This window comes from Triticum aestivum, chromosome 7A, assembly GCF_018294505.1.
Source record: "Triticum aestivum cultivar Chinese Spring chromosome 7A, IWGSC CS RefSeq v2.1, whole genome shotgun sequence".
Lineage (NCBI taxonomy): Eukaryota > Viridiplantae > Streptophyta > Magnoliopsida > Poales > Poaceae > Triticum > Triticum aestivum.
This window is the reverse complement of record NC_057812.1, coordinates 289,892,426-289,913,830: the sequence shown is the minus strand read 5'-3', so window position 1 is coordinate 289,913,830 and position 21,405 is coordinate 289,892,426.

Here is a 21,405-nt window from a genome sequence, read left to right as displayed (position 1 = left end):
GCATGGCATTATCTTCATATACTTTCACATGCATAGTGGATTGTCATCATAAGTTGAAGTGGATCTCCACAAGTACAACCTACCATGTGCATTTGCATTCCAAAAGCAAATTAACTTATATGCACATCTTCAGGGGGAGCCCTTGCAACTTATGAAGACAATTCCTTATCCTTTACAATTTCACAGATTATATTCCCCGTTGAAAACTTCAACTAGTTTGTCATCAATCACCAAAAGGGGGGAGATTGTAAGTGCATCTAGTGCCACCCCTAGTTGGTTTTGGAGTACTGACGACAAACCTAGTTGAGGGACTAATGTGTTTTGAGAATTGCAGGATAACACAGGTAGAAGTCCCTCATTGATTCGGTTTTACTACCAGAGATGACCCCTAAAAATGCATGAAGACATTAAAGTCAAAGGTGGTATATGAAGATATTCACATTGAAGACTATGACAAGAGAAGACACTATATGAAGCCTATGGAGCTCGAAGACTTAGATCTTTCGTAGTTCTTTTTCTTTTGTGTTGAGTCATAGGAACCACCGTACTGTTAAGTGGGGTCCAAGAGAACCAGTCAGAATGACTAAAGTGATGCCGAAACCAAAAACCTATGTCTTCGAGTGAAGACTATGAGAGCGAATCTTGTCTAGAGTCGGACAAGTCAGCTTTGCTTGTAGCCCAAGTAAAGTTGCTGTGTGAGTTTGAAATCTGACCATTGCAACATGTGTCAGTTCCTTAGTGACCCAGGGTCATTTCGGACAAATCAGGTCGGGTTGCGAAGTGGCTATAAATAGCCCACCCCCTACAACCATAAACGGTTGGCTGCTCAGATTGAAAGCACGGCTTTTGTCGTTTGAGAGCAACCCACCTCGAAGCCTTTGAGAGAGAATTCCTTGCGAGGATAAAGCCCTAACCACCAGAGCCAGAGAGAATTGGGCATCACTTAAGTCTTCTTGTCTGTGTGATCCGAAGACTTATTACACTTGAGGACTGTGCATCCTCCAGCCGGTTAGGCGTCGCGTTCTGAGCATCCAAGAGACATTGTGGATTGCCAGTGAACGAAGTCCGTGAAGGTTTGGGAGTCTACCTTGAAGACTTACCAGAGTGATTGGGCGAGGTCTATGTTTCCTTAGCTCAAGGAGAATACGATGAGGACTGGGTGTCCTGAGCTGTGTGTTCAGGACAGGGTGTCCGGGACTGTGTGTCCTAAGGTTTAAATACCTAGCCGCTCCAACCAGACGTACAATTGTCACAGCAACTAGAACTGGTCCAACAAATCATTGTCTTCAACGAGTCACTGGTTTCATCTTCACTTCACTTTACTTACTGTTACTCATTGTGAAGTCATTGTATGTTTGCACTATCATTTGTCTTCACTGAGTGACTATGTGTTCTGTTTGGCTTCACAATAACTTCCTACCTGATCCTTACTACCTAGCTGCTATTAGTCTTTGTGCTTTCACTTCATTGAATACTTGACTATGGTTTGCCTAGTGTAGTCTAGCTTCCGCTGCATGGTAATAGGTTTAATTTTATCGTTTGTCTTCAAAACTCCCATGTTCTGAAGACTTCCATAAAAATCGCCTATTCACCCCCCCTCTAGTCGATATAACGCACTTTCAAAGAGGTTTTCAGCAATTCCACATACTCCACTATCATTTAGTCTTTCACAATTGCTAACACTCACGCAATATTTATGGGTATGAAGTTACAGTCGGACCCAGAGAAAGATAGGGGCTTATAGTTTTGCCTCCCAACCTTTTACCTCAAGAGTAATGTCAACAATAATAGTTCATGAAAACTCACATCCAATTAGCCATATATATCAGGATCTTTCCAACACATTGTGCTTGCCAAAGGATTAAATGTAAAAAGAAAAGGTGAAGATCACCCTGATTCTTGCATGAAGTATAAGACAAGAATAAAAGATAGGCCCTTCATAGTGGGAAGCAGAGGTTGTCATGTGCTTTTATGGTTGGATGCATGAAATCTTAATGCAAAAGAATGTCACTTTATAATGCCACTTGTGATATGGACCTTTATTATGCAGTCCGTCGTTTTTATTTCTTCCACATCACAAGATCGTATAAAGCTTATTTTCTCCACACTAATAAATCATACATATTTAGAGAGCAATTTTTATTGCTTGCAACGATGACAACTTACTTGAAGGATCTTACTCAATCCATAGGTAGATATGGTGGACTCTCATGGCAAAACTAGGTTTAAGGATGTTTGGAAGCACAAGTAGTATCTCTACTTGGTGCAAAGAATTTGGCTAGCATGAGGGGGTAAGGCAAGCTCAACATGTTGGGTGATCCATGACAATATAATTTATTTCAGATGTAAGAAAACATAACCCATTACGTTTTCTTCCTTGTCCAACGTCAACTCTTTAACATGTCATATTTTAATGAGTGCTCACAATCATAAAAGATGTCCAAGATAGTATATTTATATGTGAAAACCTCTCTTTCTTTATTACTTCCTATTAATTGCAACGATGACCAAGACTATGTTTGTCAACTCTCAACAACTTTTATTCATCATACTATTTATATGTGAAGTCATTACTCTCCATAAGATCCATATGATCTCTTTATTTCTTTTTATTCTTTCTCTTTTATTTTATTTTTATACCCTTAGTATCATAACACGATAATCAAGCCCTTGACTCAACACTAATCTTTATTATATATAGCTCACAGACTCGATTACATAGAAGGATCATAAAGAAAAAAAATCAAAACTAGATCATAATAAAACTTTATTCTACTAGATCAAGATATTACCAAAATGATCAAATTTAAGAAAAACGGTAAAGATAAAAGTGTGATGGTGATATGATTCCGGGGCACTCCCCCAAGCTTGGTAGTTGCCAAGGGGATTGCCCATACCCATGTGTTTATGTTTCCTTCTTCGGGGGTGGTGATGTGATATTCTTGGCGATGATGCCCCTCAGGATGCGATTCTCTTCCTCGAGCTTATTGACTTTCTGCTTGAGGTCCATTATTTCCTTGCGGAGCTTGCCCGTGACGGCTAAAGCTTCTTTCACCCAAGGATGTTGCATAGCTGCGGGAGAACAAGTAACACTCTTTTTCATATTTTCATAAGAAAGAAATCTAACATTAGAAGGGATGACCGAGTTTGGAATAGCCGAGCTCTGTAGTTCCCCCATCGTGAATCCAGCTCAGAAATGAGAAGTAACTTCTTCATCCTCCTCCATGGCATCTATCCTTTTCAAGTCAGCCTCCATCTCTTCCTCAGTTGATGGCCCAAAGTGGTCAGCATTGCTGTTTGCTTTTGGCCCCGGTGTCGGATGAGACACCCGACTCTCCCCGACTGACTCTTGAGAAGATATCTTGCTCTAAATCTACAGCAGAAACAGCTCGAAACAAAAATAGAGGATTTTTGCGTGGTATGATGGTCAAAACCTTCGAGAGATTATATAATGAATTTTTACCGACCAAAAGAAGTATTGTGCAAGAAAACGGAGTCCGGAGAGCACACGAGGTGCCCACGAGGCAGGGCACGCCCAGGGGGTAGGGCGCGCCCTCCACCCTCGTGTCCTTCCCGGACTACTTCTTATTTTCCTATTTTCTTAAATATTCCAAAACGGAGGAAAATTGCCATTAGAACTGTTTTGGAGTTGGTTTACTTACCGTACCTCATACCTATTCCTTTTCGGAGTCTGAAACATTCTGGAAAGTGTCCCTTATGTATTCCTCCGGGGTTACGGTTTCAATAACATTGGTTTCAACATTTATGGGATTACCTGGGATATAATGTTTGATTCTTTGACCGTTCACCACCCTCGGATTTGTGCCTTCGAAGTTGTTGATTTTTATGGCACCGGAACGATAGACCTCCTCGATGACATAAGGACCTTCCAATTTAGAGAGGAGTTTTCCTGCAAAAAACCTTAACCGAGAGTTGTATAATACTACATAATCACCTATATTAAACTCATGTTTTTGTATCCTTTATCATGCCATCTTTTAACTTTTTCTTTAAACAGTTTGGCATTCTGATAAGCCTGGGTTCTCCATTCATCAAGTGAGCAAATGTCAAAAAGCCTCTTCTCACCGGCAAGTTTGAAATCATAATTGAGCTCTTTAATGGCCCAATATGCCTTATGTTCTAGTTCAAGAGGTAAGTGACATGCTTTACCATAAACCATTTTATACGGAGACATACCCATAGGATTTTATATGCAGTTCTATAGGCCCATAATGCATCATCAAGTTTCCTGGACCAATTCTTTCTAGATCTATTAACAGTCTTTTGCAAAATTAATTTAAGCTCTCTATTGCTCAGTTCTACTTGACCACTAGACTATGGATGATATGGAGATGCAATTCTATGATTAACAACATACTTAGTAAGCATTTTACGAAAGGCACCATGAATAAAATGTGAACCACCATCAGTCATTAAATATCTAGGGACTCCAAACCTCGGAAAAATAACTTCTTTAAGCATCTTAATAGAGGTGTTATGATTAGCACTACTAGTTGGAATAGCTTCTACCCACTTAGTAACATAATGAACAGTAAGTAAAATATGAGTATACCCATTAGAGGAAGGAAACGATCCCATATAATCAAAGCCCCAAACATCAAATGGCTCAATAACAAGTGAATAATTCACAGGCATTTCTTGACGTCTACTAATGTTACCAATTCTTTGACATTCATCACAATACAATACAAACTTACAGGCATCTTTGAAGAGAGTAGGCCAATAAAAACTGGATTGCAATACCTTATGTGCAGTTCTGTCTCCAGCATGGTGTCCTCCATAAGCCTCGGAGTGACACTTGCGTAGGATCTGTTCCTGTTCATGCTCAGGTACACAACGTCTAATAACACCATCTACTCCTTCTTTATAAAGATGTGGGTCATCCCAAAAGTAATGCCTTAAATCATAAAATAACTTTTTCTTTTGCTAGTATGTGAAACTAGGTAGTATAAACTTAGCAACAATATAATTAGTATAATCAGCATACCATGGAGTAGTACGAGAAGCATTTATGATAGCTAATTGTTCATCAGGAAAGCTATCATCAATAGGTAGTGGGTCATCAAGAACATTCTCTAGCCTAGACAAGTTGTCTGCAACGGGGTTCTCAGCTCCCTTTCTATCAATAATATGCAAATCAAATTCTTGAAGCAAGAGAACCCATCTAATAAGTCTAGGTTTATCATCTTTCTTTTCCATAAGATATTTAATAGCAGCATGATCAGTGTGAACGGTTACTTTAGAATCAACAATATATGGTCTGAACTTATCACAAGCAAATACAACTGCTAAAAATTCTTTATCAGTAGTAGCATAATTTCTTTGAGCACTGTCTAGAGTTTTACTAGCATATTGAATAACATTTAATTTCTTATCAACTCTTTGTCCTAGAACTGCCCCTATAGCATAATCACTAGCATCACACATAATTTCAAAGGGTAAATTCCAATGAGGAGGCTGAACAATAGGTGCAGAAATCAAAGCTTTCTTTCAAATGCTTCTACACAATCATCATCAAAAAAAGAAACATATTTTTGTAAGAGATTATTGAGAGGCCAAGAAATTTTTGAGAAGTCCTTAATGAACCTCCTATAAAAACTGGCATGACCAAGGAAGCTTCTTATACCTTTAATGTCCTTAGGACACGGCATCTTTTCAATAGCATCAACTTTAGCTTTATCAACTTCAATACCTCTTTCAGAAACTTTATGCCCCAAGACAATACCTTCATTAACCATAAAGTGGCACTTCTCCTAATTCAAGACAAGATTAGTTTCTTCACATCTCTGCAAAACTTGATCAAGGTTGCTTAAGCAATCATCAAAAGAAGTGCCGTAAACGAAGAAATCATGCATGAAAACCTCAACAATCCTTTCACAAAAGTCAGAGAATATAGCAGTCATACATCTTTGAAAGGTAGCAGGTGCATTACATGAACCAAAAGGCATACGTCTATAACCCAAGGTACCGAAAGGGCAAGTAAAAGTTATCTTTTCTTAATCCTCTTTTGACACAGGTATTTGAGAGAAACCAGAATAACCATCTAGAAAGCAAAATTGTGTATGTTTGGATAATCTTTCTAGCATTTGATCAACAGAAGATAAAGAGTAATGATCCTTTTAGTAGCTTTATTTAATTTGCGAAAATCAATTACCATTCTATAACCTGTAACAATTCTTTGTGGGATCAGTTCATCTTTATCATTAGGAACAACAGTAATACCTCCGTTCTTAGGGACACAATGGACAGGACTTACCCACTGACTATCAGCAACGGGATAAATTATACATGCCTCCAGAAGCTTTAGTATTTCTTTTCTTACCACTTCTTTCATCTTAGGATTTAACCGTCGTTGGTGATCAACAACCAGTTTCACATCTTTCTCCAATTTTATTTTGTGCTGGCATAGAGTGGGACTAATGCCCTTAAGATCATCAAGAGTATATCCGATAGCAGCCCGGTGCTTCTTCAGAGTTTTCAATAATTTATTTTCTTCATGCTCTGAAAGGTTAGCACTAATAATAACAGGATATATATCTCTTTCTCATCAAGATAAGCATATTTAAGAGTATCAGGTAAAGGTTTAAGCTCAAACACGGGATCACCCTTGGGTGGAGGAGGATCCCCTAGAATTTCAATGGGCAAGTTGTGTTTCAAAATAGGTCCCTGTTTAAAGAATACTTCATCTATTTCCCTTCTTTCATTCATAAACATATCAATTTCATGGTCGAGCAAATATTGTTTCAAAGGATCATTAGGAGGCACGGCAATAGAAGCAAGACCAATAATTTCATCTTTACTAGGAAATTATTTATCATGGGGTTGTCTACGAAATTTAGCAAAATTAAACGCATGAGACATATCCCCTAAACCAATAGAAACAATATCCTTATTGCAGTCTATCTTAGCATTAACAGTATTCAAGAAGGGTCTACCAAATATAATGGGACAAAAGTTATCTTGTGGGGAACCAAGAACAAGAGAATCAGCAGGATATTTAACTTTCCCACACAAGACTTCTACATCTCTAACAATCCAACTGGTGAAATAGTGTCTCTATTGGCAAGCTTGATTGTAACATCAATTTCTTCTAACTCAGCAGGTGCAATATCATGCATGATTTCTTTGTATAAGGAATGAGGTATTGCACTTGCACTAGCACCCATATCACATAAGTCATGATAGCAATGATCTCATATTTTAACAGAAATAACAGGCATGCCTACAACAGGTCTATGTTTATTTTTAGTATCAGGTCTAGCAATTCTAGCAGCTTCATCACAGAAGTAAATAACATGCCCATCAATATTATCGGCCAAGAGATCTTTAACCATAGCAACACTAGGTTCAACTTTAATTTTCTCAGAGGGAGTAGGTGTTCTAGTATTACTCTTACGAACCACGGTTGAAGCTTTAGCATGATCCTTTATTCTAACAAGGAAATGTGGTTTCTCAATATAAGTAGTAGGAACAACAGGATCATTATAAGTGATAGTTTTTTCTTCAACTTTAATGGGTGCAACTACTTTTACTTCAATGGGAGCATTATATTTAAACCACTTCTCCTTAGGGAGATCAACATGAGTAGCAAAGCATTCATAGAAAGAAGCTACTATCTCAGAGTCAAGTCCATATTTAGTGCTAAATTCACGGAAAACATCGGTATCCATAAAAGATTTAACACAATCAAACTTAGGTGTTATACCTGACTCCTTACCTTCGTCGGGATTCCAATCTTCAGAGTTGCGTTTAATTCTTTCCAATAAATCCCATTTGAATTCAATAGTCTTCATCATAAAAGAACCAGTACAAGAAGTATCGAGCATGGAGCGATTATCGAGAGAAAGTCGAGCATAAATTTTTTGAATAATAATTTCTCTTCAGAGCTCATGATTGGGGCATGAATATAACATTGACTTAAGCCTCCCCCAAGCTTGAGCCATAATTTCTCCTTCCGAGGCCAAAAATTATATATATAATTACGACCATGATGAACAAGATGCATAGGATAAAACTTCTGATGAAATTCCAATTTCAATTGGTTGTAGTTCCATGATTCCATATCATCACATAGCCTAAAACATGTCAATGCCTTTCCCTTCAAAGATAAAGGGAATACCTTCTTCTTGATAACATCCTCGGGCTTACTTGCAGGCTTAAATAATCCACAAACTTCATCCACATAGATTAGGTGCAAATCGGGATGTAATGTTCCATCACCTGTGAAAGGATTAGCTAGCAGTTTCTCTATCATACCCGAAGGGATTTCAAAGTAAACATTTTCAGTAGGTTCAGTAGGTTGAGGAGCAACTCTTTGATCTACTGGTCGGGGTGAAGATACCAGGAACAAGCCCCTCAAAGGATTATGTTCCATAGTAACAAGTGACAGTAAATTTCAGCACACTATATAAATTTTTCCTTACCAAATTCCACCTACCAAAGGCGCTTCACTCCCCGGCAACGGTGCAAGAAAAGAGTCTTGATGACCCACAAGTGTAGGGGATCTATCCTTTTCGATAAGTAAGAGTGTCGAACCCAACGATGAGCAGAAGGAAATGATAAGTGGTTTTCAACAAGGTATTCTCTACAAGCACTGAAATTATCGGTAACAGATAGTTTTGTGATAAAGTAATTTGTAACGAGTAACAAGTAATAAAAGTAAATAAGGTGCAGCAAGATGGCCCAATCCTTTTTGTAGCAAAGGACAAGTCTGGACAAACTCTTATATAAAGGAAAGCGCTCACGAGGACACATGTGAATTATCGTCAAGCTAGTTTTCATCACGTTCATATGATTCGCGTCCGGTACTTTGATAATTTGATATGTGGGTGGACCAGTGCTTGAGTACTGCCCTTCCTTGGACAAGTATCCCACTTATGATTAACCCCTATTGCAAGCATCCGCAACTACAAAATAAGTATTAAGGTAAACCTAACCATAACATGAAACAGATGGATCCAAATCAGCCCCTTATGAAGCAACTCATAAACTAGGGTTTAAACTTCTGTCACTCTAGCAACCCATCATCTACTTATTACTTCCCAATGCCTTCCTCTAGGCCCAAACAATGGTGAAGTGTCATGTAGTCTACGTTCACATGACACCACTAGAGGAGAGACAACATACATCTCATCAAAATATCGAACGAATACCAAATTCACATGACTACTTATAGCAAGACTTCTCCCATGTCCTCAGGAACAAACGTAACTACTCACAAATCATATTCATGTTCATAATCAGAGGGGTATTAATATGCATAAAGGATCTGAACATATGATCTTCCACCGAATAAACCAACTAGCATCAACTACAAGGAGTAATCAACACTACTAGCAACCCACAGGTACCAATCTGAGGCTTTGGGACAAAGATTGGATACAAGAGATGAACTAGGGTTTGAGATGAGATGGTGCTGGTGAAGATGTTGATGGAGATTGAACCCCTCCCGATGAGAGGATCGATGGTGATGATGATGGTGATGATTTCCCCCTCCCGGAGGGAAGTTTCCCCGGCAGAACAGCTCCGCCAGAGCCCTAGATTGGTTCCGCCAAGGTTCCACCTCGTGGCGTCGGAGTTTCGTTCGGTGAGCTAGCTTATGATTTTTTCCTCCACGAAAGACCTCATATAGCATAAGATGGGCATCTGAGGGCTGCCAGGGGGCCCACGAGGCAGGGGGCGCGCCCCCCACCCTCGTGGACGATGGGTGGCCCCCCTATGGTACTTCTTTTGCCCAATATTTTTTATATATTCTGAAACGTGCTCCCGTGAAGTTTCAGGACTTTTGGAGCTGTGCAGAATAGGTCTCTAACATTTTCTCCTTTTCCAGCCCAGAATTCCAGCTGTCGGCTTTCTCCCTATTCATGTAAACCTTGTAAAATAAGAGATAATGGGCATAAGTATTGTGACATAATGTGTAATAACAACCCATAATGCGATAAATATCGATATAAAATCATGATGCAAAATGGACGTATCAAAGACCACGATCAAAATGTTGAGTGGCTCTCGTATGAATAATTGTTGAACTAATAAGGAGCTCATTTTACCTTGTCTTCTCCTATTGAATAAAATGTTTGCAGATTCCAGCTTAGTCAACGACACTCTTGCACTATTATTATTTTCATATCATTCGGTCGTGCAAGTGAAAGGCAATAATGACGACATTCGATGAACTAGTTGTGGCAAAGAGAAACTGGTATGAACTCAACTTGTTCTATTTGTGTAAATATGTTTAACCAAGTATCCAGGCTTCAACCCATTATGATTAAACATGTTTGCAATGACAATTAGAGATTATAGTTTCTCATGCCATGCATAAGTAGCTGGGAGTTAATAATGATCTATCTTGGATATCAACATAGTGTTAAAATGATTGTGATGTAGTATGATGATATGGTATCCTCCTTTGAATGTTCAAGTGGCTTTACTTGGTACATGTTCATACATGTAGTTGAATCAAAACCAACATAGCCTCTATAATGTTTATTTTCATGGTGTTCATATCCTACTCATGCTAGTGTCCAATGTTACTTACGCACAATGCATGGTTATGATCGTTGTTGCTCTCTATCTGGCCGCTTCTCAATCTTAATTGCTAGCCTTCGCCTGTACTAAGTGGGGATTCTGCTTGTACATCAAAAACCTTGAACCCAAAGTAATTCCAGATGAGTCCACCATACCTACCTATATACGGTATTACCCTGCCGTCCTAAGTAAATTTGCATGTGCCACCTCTAAAAACTTCTAAAAAATTATCCATTTTGTGTGCCTGGATCGTTCATGGAACAACAGGAGGTGGATGATATCTTCCGTGCTAAGCGGGTTATTCTCAGGTCGAGTGTTTATTCACTCGCCATCGCACAAGAAAATGGGCGGTAATAGGGATGCCCAGTCCCAAACTGCAAAATACAAAAAGAGTTCATCTCTTAAATAATCAAACAAAAACTCCCAATGGAGTCAAAACCTTTACTTTTACTGCTTGGGAACCATGGTGTTATTTTTGTGCAGAAATAAAAGTTCTCGTAATGGAACGAACCTTTGCGAGGATTTTTATACCAATAATAAGAATTTCTGGAGCCAAGACCCATCGGAGAGGGGGCCCTGGGTGGGCACAACCCACCAGGCGTGCCCCCCTCTCCTGGCGCACCCAGGTGGGTTGTACCCACCTGGTGGCCCCGCTGACGACCCCCCTGATACTATAAATTCACATTATTTCAGAAAAAATAAGGGAGAAAGAATTATCGCGATCCACGAGACGGAGCCACCGCCAGCCCTGTTCTTCCTCGGGAGGGCAGATCTGGAGTCCGTTTGGGGCTCCGGAGAGGGGGATCTTCGTTCTTTGTCATCACCAACCCTTCTCCATCGCCAATTCCATGATGCTCCCCATCGGGAGTGAGTAATTCCTTCGTAGGCTCGCTGGTCGGTGAGGAGTTGGATGAGATTCATCATGTAATCGAGTTAGTTTTGTTAGGGCTTGATCCCTAGTATCCACTATGTTCTTAGATTGATGTTGCTATGACTTTGCCATGCTTAATGCTTATCACTTTGGGCCCGGGTGCCATGATATCAGATCTGAACCGTTTATGAATTCATCATTATATCCATGTTTTAGATCCGATCTTGCAAGTTATAGTCACCTATGCTACGGTTACGATCCGACAACCCCAGAGTGACAACAACCGGGCCCACTCTCGGTGATGACTGTAGTTTGAGGAGTTCATGTATTCACTATGTATTAATGCTTTGTTCCGGTTCTCTATGAAAAGGAGGCCTTAATATCCGTTAGTTTCCAATATGGACCCCGCTGTCACGGGAGGGTAGGACAAAAGGTGTCATGCAAGTTCTTTTAATAAAGCACGTATGACTATTTACGGAATACATGCCTACATTATATCGATGAACTGGAGCTAGTGTCGTATCGCCCTAGGTTATAGCTGTCACATGATGAATATCATCCAACAAGTCACCGATCCAATGCCTACGAATTTATCCCTATTGATCTTGCTGCGTTACTACTGCTATCATCACTATTACACTTGCTACAAACTGCTGCTATCATTGTTACTGTTACCATTGCTGCTGTCACTATTATCAAAACTATCAAACTAGTTTGCTACTGATCACTTTGCTGCAGATAATTAATCTCCATGTGTGGTTGAATTGACAACTCAGCTGCTAATACCTTCAAATATTCTTTGGCTCCCCTTGTGTCAAATCTATAAATTGGGTTGAATATTCTATCCTCGAAGACTGTTGTGATCCCCTATACTTGTGGGTTATCAATAGTCGATTCAGAATAATCTTCATGCTTCAAGTTCATATAAGTTTAGCCACATACAACAAATGTATCCCAACTCCCATGCATCGGCAACCCCACAAATCTCTATGCCGATGAACAACATGATGAGTTGGGTTAATCAAGTTGAGACACCCTACGTAGGAACTTCCAATAGTATGCAACAAAGTGTTTCAACTTTTTATTCATCAGCAAATAACTTGCAGTATGTTAATCCAAACGTGTTGGTGTATAGGGGAATTGGCCATACTACTAGTAGTTATTCGGCCAATTACCCTCAAACATCGTATTCTACACCTCATGCTACTAATTTTTTGGCACCATATGCAATTGTTGATGTCCATAATTCGGCTCCGCACCTTCATGGTCATGGCCGAATAAGTGAAACCTCTGCAGGAGCACAAATGCCTTCAGCTAGTAATGTGGCATATCATGTCCCCCCCCCCCATACACAACTACAAAATTTCGGCAACATCTCATTACCGAAAGAGTCTAAAAGCATCAGGGGGCAACCATATCCAGACTGTGTAATTGAGAACAAGCTTACATTCTCTTGGGATTTGTGCAATTCCATTCGACGGGAACTAAAAGAGGGCGGGAAGCCTCATGATTTTGCTGCTGAAAAAGCTAGAGTTGTGCAAATGATGCATTCGCCCAGTGTTGTACCATCCAGTGCACCCCATAAACAATTGCAAAGTTCCGGCACCTCATTGCCGAAAAAGTTCAAAGTTTTGGGGGGCTATATCATGAGGAGTGGATGGAAATTTAGATGAAAAAGTTTAAAGCTCGCCAAGCTGAGATGTGGGCTAAAATTAGACAAGAGCGAGAAGCCTTGCAAATACAAGAAGATAAAAGTATTGATTCAGGTAACGAAGAAAATTCGGTTATCAAAAAAGCCGAATCAAATAGTATGTGTACCGAATCTATTGAAGAAAAAGAGGATGCCAAGGCATTGGAGAGTCATTCAAAACTGGAGCAAAGTATTATCCAAGTGATACAACCATCATGCTCTCCTAGCGTGTATGAAGAGGTATGTCTAGCAAGTGATTTACCTATTTTCATATTTGGTCACAACTTTATTGTTGATGCATATATTAGGAAAAATCTTATAAGTAATTTTGAAAGACCAATGATGAAGGGCAATTTACTTGGTAGCAATAAAATTGTTACTAAGCATATCGATCAACATATTGTACCATTTAAAGAGACCGATAGTGACTTATTACTGCAGCCAAAACTTTTCACATTGCTTTATTTAAAGTTCATATCTAATTGGGTATCTTTGCTTGCTTCATACTTGGCTTACGCATGATCTCAATTGAGACAAGTATGTTCTAACTACTTTGATTTCAAAAAATTTAAGCCAATATTATACTCTGTTGAGAAAACTGATGATAGTATAATTTCCTTTTCAATGTCATCGGAGATAGAGTGCAAAACACAATGCATAGCCAAATGGTGTAATGCAAAATCTGAACCACTCGTTTGCTTAACTCCAAAGTCGTTCTCACAACAAGATCGGCTAGAGAATAAAAAGTTTGCCTTCAATTCAAGCATGTGTGATCAAATATTTGATTTGTTGCTGAAAAATAATTACATTAGAGTTCTTGATCACCATGTGAAGCCATCAATCCAATGATGAATGTATTGCAAGTTGCATGATTCATCCAAGCATAATTTTGAGGATTGCAACATGTTTCGTCAAATAGTTAAATGGGCCATTGATAAAAGACGATTAAAATTTGTTGAAACACCAAGAGATGACCAGTCTATTGCGATTGGTCCTAATGGAAAAAAATTGAATCGACTTCTTCAAGATGATTACTTTAAAGATGAGAAGGTAAAAATTATAGGTGATGGGATCAAGTTTTCAAGTAAAGAAGTTGTTTAAGAGCACAATGAAAATATTCTTGAAGGCTTGAGTTCTATCGAAGATACAATGAAGACGCCAAGGACTGGGGGGCAACAAAGCAATCCAAAGATCAATGCAAGCAAAACCAAAGGAGATAAATGCCGCAATAAGAACAAGCACAAGAAAGCCAAGGTCACTTCTGCACAGTTATTAGATAAATATCAAAAGAAAAGTGAAGAGAGTGGTGCTAATCGACCGAGTAATGCAAAAGCATCAAGATCACCCCCTAGGTGCAAATCCGAGGATTGGTATGGGCAAAGCAAGAATTTTAATGCAACGTGTTCACATCCTTATTTTGGGCCGCCAATGCCAATGTCTTGGATGCCTCTCTATGCTCATGTAGATCGATATTCATCATGGGAAAGGTATGATACAATGGCACATTCTCCATCATATTTTAGACCATCTCACCATTATTATTCAGCTCCAAGAAGATCAATGTTCAGTGAGCAGTCATATGTTCAAAACCATTTTAATAAGAAAGAATCAGTCCGGAGCTCAAGAAAGAAGAGAGAGGTGATCGAACAAGTATATCGAGTTAAAAAATATGGTCGCAAGAGTGCCAATTTAGATTTGATCTTAAAGGATAAAGAGCCAATTAAAGTGTTGACATTGGCTACTAAGGGCAATGAGATGAAGCAATCAATTGTCGAGAATCAAACTGCCAAATCTGAAGAAAGGAGTTGAAAGTGCACAAGGTAAAACAAGAATTGTCATAAGTTCAAACAAAATCATAGTCAGGGCGCTCACTCGGCTTATCGTATTGGTAAAAGAAGAAATTACAAAAATATAGTGCACAAGAGCTTGAAGAGAGAAACATGGCATGGGTTCCCAAAGGAAGTAATCAAAACAAGAGTGATGTGCAAGGTTCCATTGCAAGAAGTGCCACCGAGGTAAAGAAGGAAAAATGTGAAAATTATGAATGACCAAGCCGAAGGTTTCAACGTCTTCGGTGCACACATTATCCACATTCTCCAACTATGTCATTGATGCCGATGACATGGAATTCATCCTCAGGTATGACTAGTTACCCTCCATGGAATTATTTTGATCCATGGACGCAATATAACTTTTTTGGGGGGAAATGGACGCAATATAACTTCTTACAACATGCAAGGGTTTTACCTCATCAGCATACATTCGATTAGTTGTATTTTGTTGCTAATCAAAGTGGCCGATATATAACTATCGCCCTAACCAAAGACATTGACGATATATAACTATCGCCCTAAGCACATATAAATGGACGATGCAGTGTTGACATCGTCCTTAAACCAAAGTCTTGCGAGTTATTTTCGGCCTGCAAGCTTTGCCAAAAACAGGTGGGTATATGCTGACACCAGATTTTGGCATGGCACAAAACCCATATAAGATGGCCTTGGATGAAAAAAGTTTCAACATCAAAGTTCTTCGTCTCGTTGAAATGGACGATTTTGATATAAAAATCGTCTAAATCCGAGTTCGTATGCAAAAATTAGAACCATCGGGATGCAGCTCTACCACGAGGCAAAAAGTGGCGCGAGGCACCAGACACGATGTCTGATGGGTTGCGCGAGCAATTCGGCCCTTAAGATGACCTCAAATCAAAAAATGTTCAACAGGAAACTTGTTCATCTTGTCGAAACGGTTAAACTTTCTTTTGGGCACATCTTCATCAGAGGTAGTATTTGGACTGAGAAACACAAAATCGATTTGCTGTCTCAGACATACCTAATCCGAGTTCGGCTAATTTTGGAAGGATTTGAAGGAGATTTGGAGTCATTTTCTTGTACGGGAAGACCAGCTGCCTCATAAATAGATGAGAGATGACGGCTGATTAAACAACACATAATCGACAAATCAATGTATCATCTTTTACCTTTATTTTTATCTTCTCCCTTGTTTTCTTGTTCTCATTCTTCGTTCGTTCTTTTTGTTGCGGGACGGCGAACCTCGAGGCCCTAGGGGCAATCAGGTCGATCTAGGACAGCTCATAGCCGTTGTGCGCCTTGATGGGGTCTCTCCCAGGCGTGTGCGGTTTCGGGTCCACAAAAATGCCCGTCGGATTGCTTGCATATCGCGCTTTCGGACGGGTCTCCTTCGACGTGAGCTACGATGCATCACCCTTGGTGTTAGAGATACACGGTGACGTATTTGTGTGCGAACAAGATAGAGTTAGGGCAAGGCCAACGCGCCACCGTGGATAGCTGCTCCAGCTATCCACCTAGGCACGGATGGTCCAAAACAGTTCGACGTGTTGCCTGAAGATTAACACAGATGCCTGCAGAGGAGGCCGGCTCCTCCCTGACCAAAGAAAGTTGAGCATGTACTGGTATGGAGTAGGCATGCTTTCAATCCATGCGATGAAAAGAAATAGGAAGAGAAAGAAACCGTGGACCATAATGAGGCAGCTACTGCATTGAGTGTTTATTTCATAATACTACTGCTCAGCGTATTTTATCTAGGTGGAGAGGATGGGGCAATACCCTACGGGTGCTTCCATTGCTTGTGCCCTTATAGGTAGATCCTTTGAGTATTCTCAGGAAAAAAAAAAGAAACAAACACTATACTGATAGGCAACTGATGTATGTGTCTACTGTAAACACAGAAATGGACATGTCTGGCTCCACCAGAGTGTGTGTGCATCGATCCCATTCGTATCCAGTGGGGACGCCGAGGCAGACATACAGCGGCTTTACAACGATGGCAACCACACCAGCTACCAACCTGATACACCTCATCCGACCCCGTCACTGGATCACCTCCTTATCTTCTCCGGCTGTGCGCTACTACTACTACCGCCTACCGGCAATGCTTATCCCTGCCCCGTCACCGCCGTAAAGGCGCTTGCTTCCTTCCTTCCTTGAGCAAACTGCGTACAAAAATGACAGTTGATCTCACGCTTACTCAGGTACGTGCGCGAGAATATTCCGTGCTTAATTAGTTTGATAATCCGATACCGTATGAGGACGGAAATAAATGACGTGTAGAAGCTTGGCGGTTTGTGATGGGATCGGCCAATTTCGTGCTTGATGTCGTCGGCGATGGCGACGGTATAATGGTTATCATGTATTCAATCAGTGGGAGCTGAGATGGGTAATAACGACAGGCGCAACTGGACGAGCTGAATTAGGTAGGCTGCCTGTGGCTGGTGTTTGTTTTCCTTTCCGTTTCCTGTCGTCTTCTCCTTGCGGCGCGGGGCCCGGGTGACATGACGTGCATGGGAGTGGGTGATGGTTGGTTGGTTAGCTATAGCTGCTGACGTTGGGCCGGTGGCCTTGCTTCTTATCCATCTCATCTCTTTGGAGTTTCTTGGAATGGCAAAGCTGCCTCGACTAACTAGCAATAGCAAAGGCCTTCGATGGGTGGGTGTCTGCCGGTGCCGGATCATGCTTTCTGTGTTGCTTCTTTGGAAAAAACACACAATTCTAGTTTGTTAAACAAACGACAACTAGGTGGTTGCTACGTAGCCTTCTCATAGCAACTTCAATACGTCGATCCAAACAGACGTACGTTTTGTCCATTTTTTGTCCATTTGAATCGACTCGTTCGTCTCTTTTGCATTTGGGTTGATCGTGCGCCCAACGCATGGACGCATTCGTTCTCACGGCCGGCCTGCATCTATTTTTTAACCTTTTTTTTACAAACATACACAATTTTGGCCCTAGTTCACATAAACTAAAATACAAATATATCATACTTTCACAACCAAAAAAATATCTCATAGTTTAGAAGACAAATCAAATTTAAATTGTCTCATATACATTTTAAAATAAGATAGCCGATAAATATATTGGTTGCCAACGTGAGCCCACATATGCTCAATCAAATCATCTTGCAACTGAATGTGAGTTTGCCAATCATGCATTTAATGATAAAATTTGGTGAACTGTGCATTCGTTGCCATTCCTTCATGCTTAGGCACAACATTTTCATTCTGAAATTGAAACCCTTTGTCATAGATATGTTTCCGACACTCATCCTCTACGATCATATTATGCATGATCACGAAGTAGTCATCACCTCCCACAATTTTTTGGTACTCCAAGTTCTAGGAGGATACCGAACGATGCCTCATCGAGATTGAAGAACATCAAAGGCATGCTCCACATCCTTCCTAGCACTCTCTTCCTCTTGGGCAAATCTCTTCTCTCCTGCAGGGTTGGAGATTGTCTTCACAAGAGTAGTCCACTAAGGATACATGCCGTCAGCTAGGTAGTATCCTTTGTTGTAGTGGTGGTCATTGATCTCAACATTGACCTCCGGGCAGCTGCTTTCTGCAAGCCTAGCAAACACCGAAGAGCGTTACAGCACGTTGATATCATTGTGAGACCCGGTCACTAGTAGAAAACAGGGCTTTGGTCACAGCACAATATACACATTAGTCCCGGTTTCATTACGAACTGCTAAAGGCATTAGTCCCGGTTCAAACGGGCTCTTTAGTCCCGGTTTGAGACACGAGCCGGGACAAAAGGGCATCGCACCCTTTAGTCCCGGTTCGTGTCTCAAACCGGGACTAAAGGGCCCGTTTCTCAAACTCTACACCCACCCCTACCCCCCTGTATCACCATTTCAGTTTTGAAAAAAACAAAAGAAAATGGTAAAAGCTTCAAAAAATAAAATCCTTCGAGATGTAGTTATATTACTACATCTACTAGTTAGGAAAATTAAAAAACTTAAATTTGGACATATTTTGCAAAAAAGTGTCATGAAAAAGTATAATGGCTATAACTTTTGCATACGATGTCGGAAAAAATATATAATATATCAAAATGTTCAGCACGAAAATCTGCATCCGATTTTGACCACCTACGGCCTGTTTGCAAAATTTTAGAATCCTCAAATTCCAAAAGAAAAAAAGATATGCTTAAATTTCAGTTTTTTTGAATTTTGGTTAAATCTGGTCAAACTACTATCTACTATTCAAAAAGTATTAGTGTTACAACATAGTTATTCAAGAATATTAGTGTTACTAAATAATTATTTCATTTTTTTTGAATTTTGGTCAAATCTGGTCAAACTGTGGTCAAATTGTGGTCAAACTATGGTCAAACTACTTACTCAAGAAATAGTAGTGTTACTAAATAATTATTGTTTTTTAGAATAATAGTTTCCAACTCAAACAGTGAAACGTGTGACTTCATGCTCAAGCTAAACTCCCAAGGGTTAATAGGATTGACATCTTACTATTGTCAGGGAAACAACAAGTGCAGACTTGGAAATGAGGGGGAATAGAATCCTGAAGTTAAGCGTGCTCAGGCTGGAGTAGTGAGAGGATGGGTGACCGGCCGGAAAGTTAGATGATTTGGAATGCTGAGGGGTGATTAGAGATTAGAGGTTAAATTGAGCAGTGATGAGGGGGTGATTAGAGATTAAATTGTAAAATAATTTTAAAATCAAGAAAAAAATTCAAAAAAATCGTAACATTTCCTTTAGTCCCGGTTGGTGCCGGGACTAAAGGTGGACCTCCAGACAGCAGCCACGTGGAGGGCCTTTAGTACCGACCCTTTAGTCTCGGTTTCAGAATCGGGACTAAAGACCCTCTAGAACCGGGACAAATGGCCCTTTTTCTACTAGTGGGCTATGCCGAAGAAAGAGTGCCAAATTCAGAGATCTTGTGAAGCCACGGCCTCGAGTATGACAGTGCAAACTTTGACATGGCCCTATACTTCCCCTGCCAAGCAGAAGGGCAGTTCTCCCACTCCCGATGCATACAATCTTGGCCGGTGAAGAGCCTCGCGCCTCGCCTAGACCTGGTAGCAGGCCTGTCGACGTCCAGCGGGCATGACGGTGTCCGGCGAGCGAGGTCCCCGTGCTTGGGTGGTGCAGGCAGGTGAGAGCGCGGGTCGAGGGGCGGTGGCGGCGAGGTCAGGGGTGCTGCTGCGGCGGTGGGGAGCGGCAGTGGTGGTGGCGGCGTTGGAAGGTGGCGTGCTGCGGGAGGGGGGGTATGTGAGTTCAGACGGCTGGCCACCGTGCTGGCTATCGTTCGGAGGAAGATGAAATGGTTAATATGCCACCAACTAGCGGGCCAGGTGAGGATAAAGGTGTGTGTCATGCGCGTTCGTTTTGTGTCTGCGCCTACGCAAAAACGGCTTAAATTTGAGCAGAAAATGGATCGCACGGCGGACAAAAAGACGAATGCGTGTTTGTTTGAATCGACGTGTTGAACCGATTTTTATGTCCGTTTTAATCCAAACGGACACACGTGGACGAAGTGAGGCGGCCCGTTGGAGTTACTCTCATTACCTCGTACATACGCCCGTTGCAGCAATCTTTCTTTTTCCTTGCACCTGTAGCATGGATCTTCTTTAAGAAAAAAAAGTACTTCACAATTGGTGCCGGTATGATGAAACTATAAGGGAAAGATAAAAAAAGTTCCGCACACGCCAGCCTTTACTGCTCCAATCTTTCAGCTTTTATCTTTTTAGGAAAGGTTCCAATCCTTCAGCCGTTTTTTTAGAATCCAATCCTTCCGCTAGCTCCAATGGGCAAAACCTATTTGACGCTGCAAGCGTCGGTTTCTTCGGTTTTCTGCAAACCAGCGCCTGCAGGCGCTTTAGTTGGGCGCGGCCGGTTTAGCTCTTTCGCTCGCGTATTCAAAGCGAGGTAACCACCCCGTCACAAGACCTTGCTGCACTTATGTCCATCACTTGTTTTAGTTATCATCTTTTCTTTTCTTTTTCTATTTTGGTTTGTTGTTTTTTTCTGTTTTCTGTTTTTGTTTTTCTTCTTCCTTGTTTGATGTTTTTGTTCAAATCCATCCACATTAAAAAAAATTATGAACTTTTTTCTAATTCAATGAACTTGTTTCAAATTTAATAAAAAATTCAAATTCAATGAATATTTTCCAAATTCAATGATTTTTTTTCCAAATTTGATGAATTTTTTTCAAGATTGATGAATTGTTCCTTCAAATTTGTGAACTTTTTCAAAATCGATGAACTTTTTTCAAAACCGATGATTTTTTACGAAAATGAAGAACTCTTTTCCGAAAACAATGAACTTTTTAAACTTTTTCCAAAATTGGTGAACTTTTTTATGTTTGTGAACTTTTCTTCAAAAATGATGAACTATTTCTCAAAATCGATGAACATTTTTTAAGTTGTGAACTTTTGTCTCAAAATCAATGAATGATTTTAAATTAACGATTTTTAAAGAAAAAATCTAAATTATAAATAAATAGCACGGCTATAGT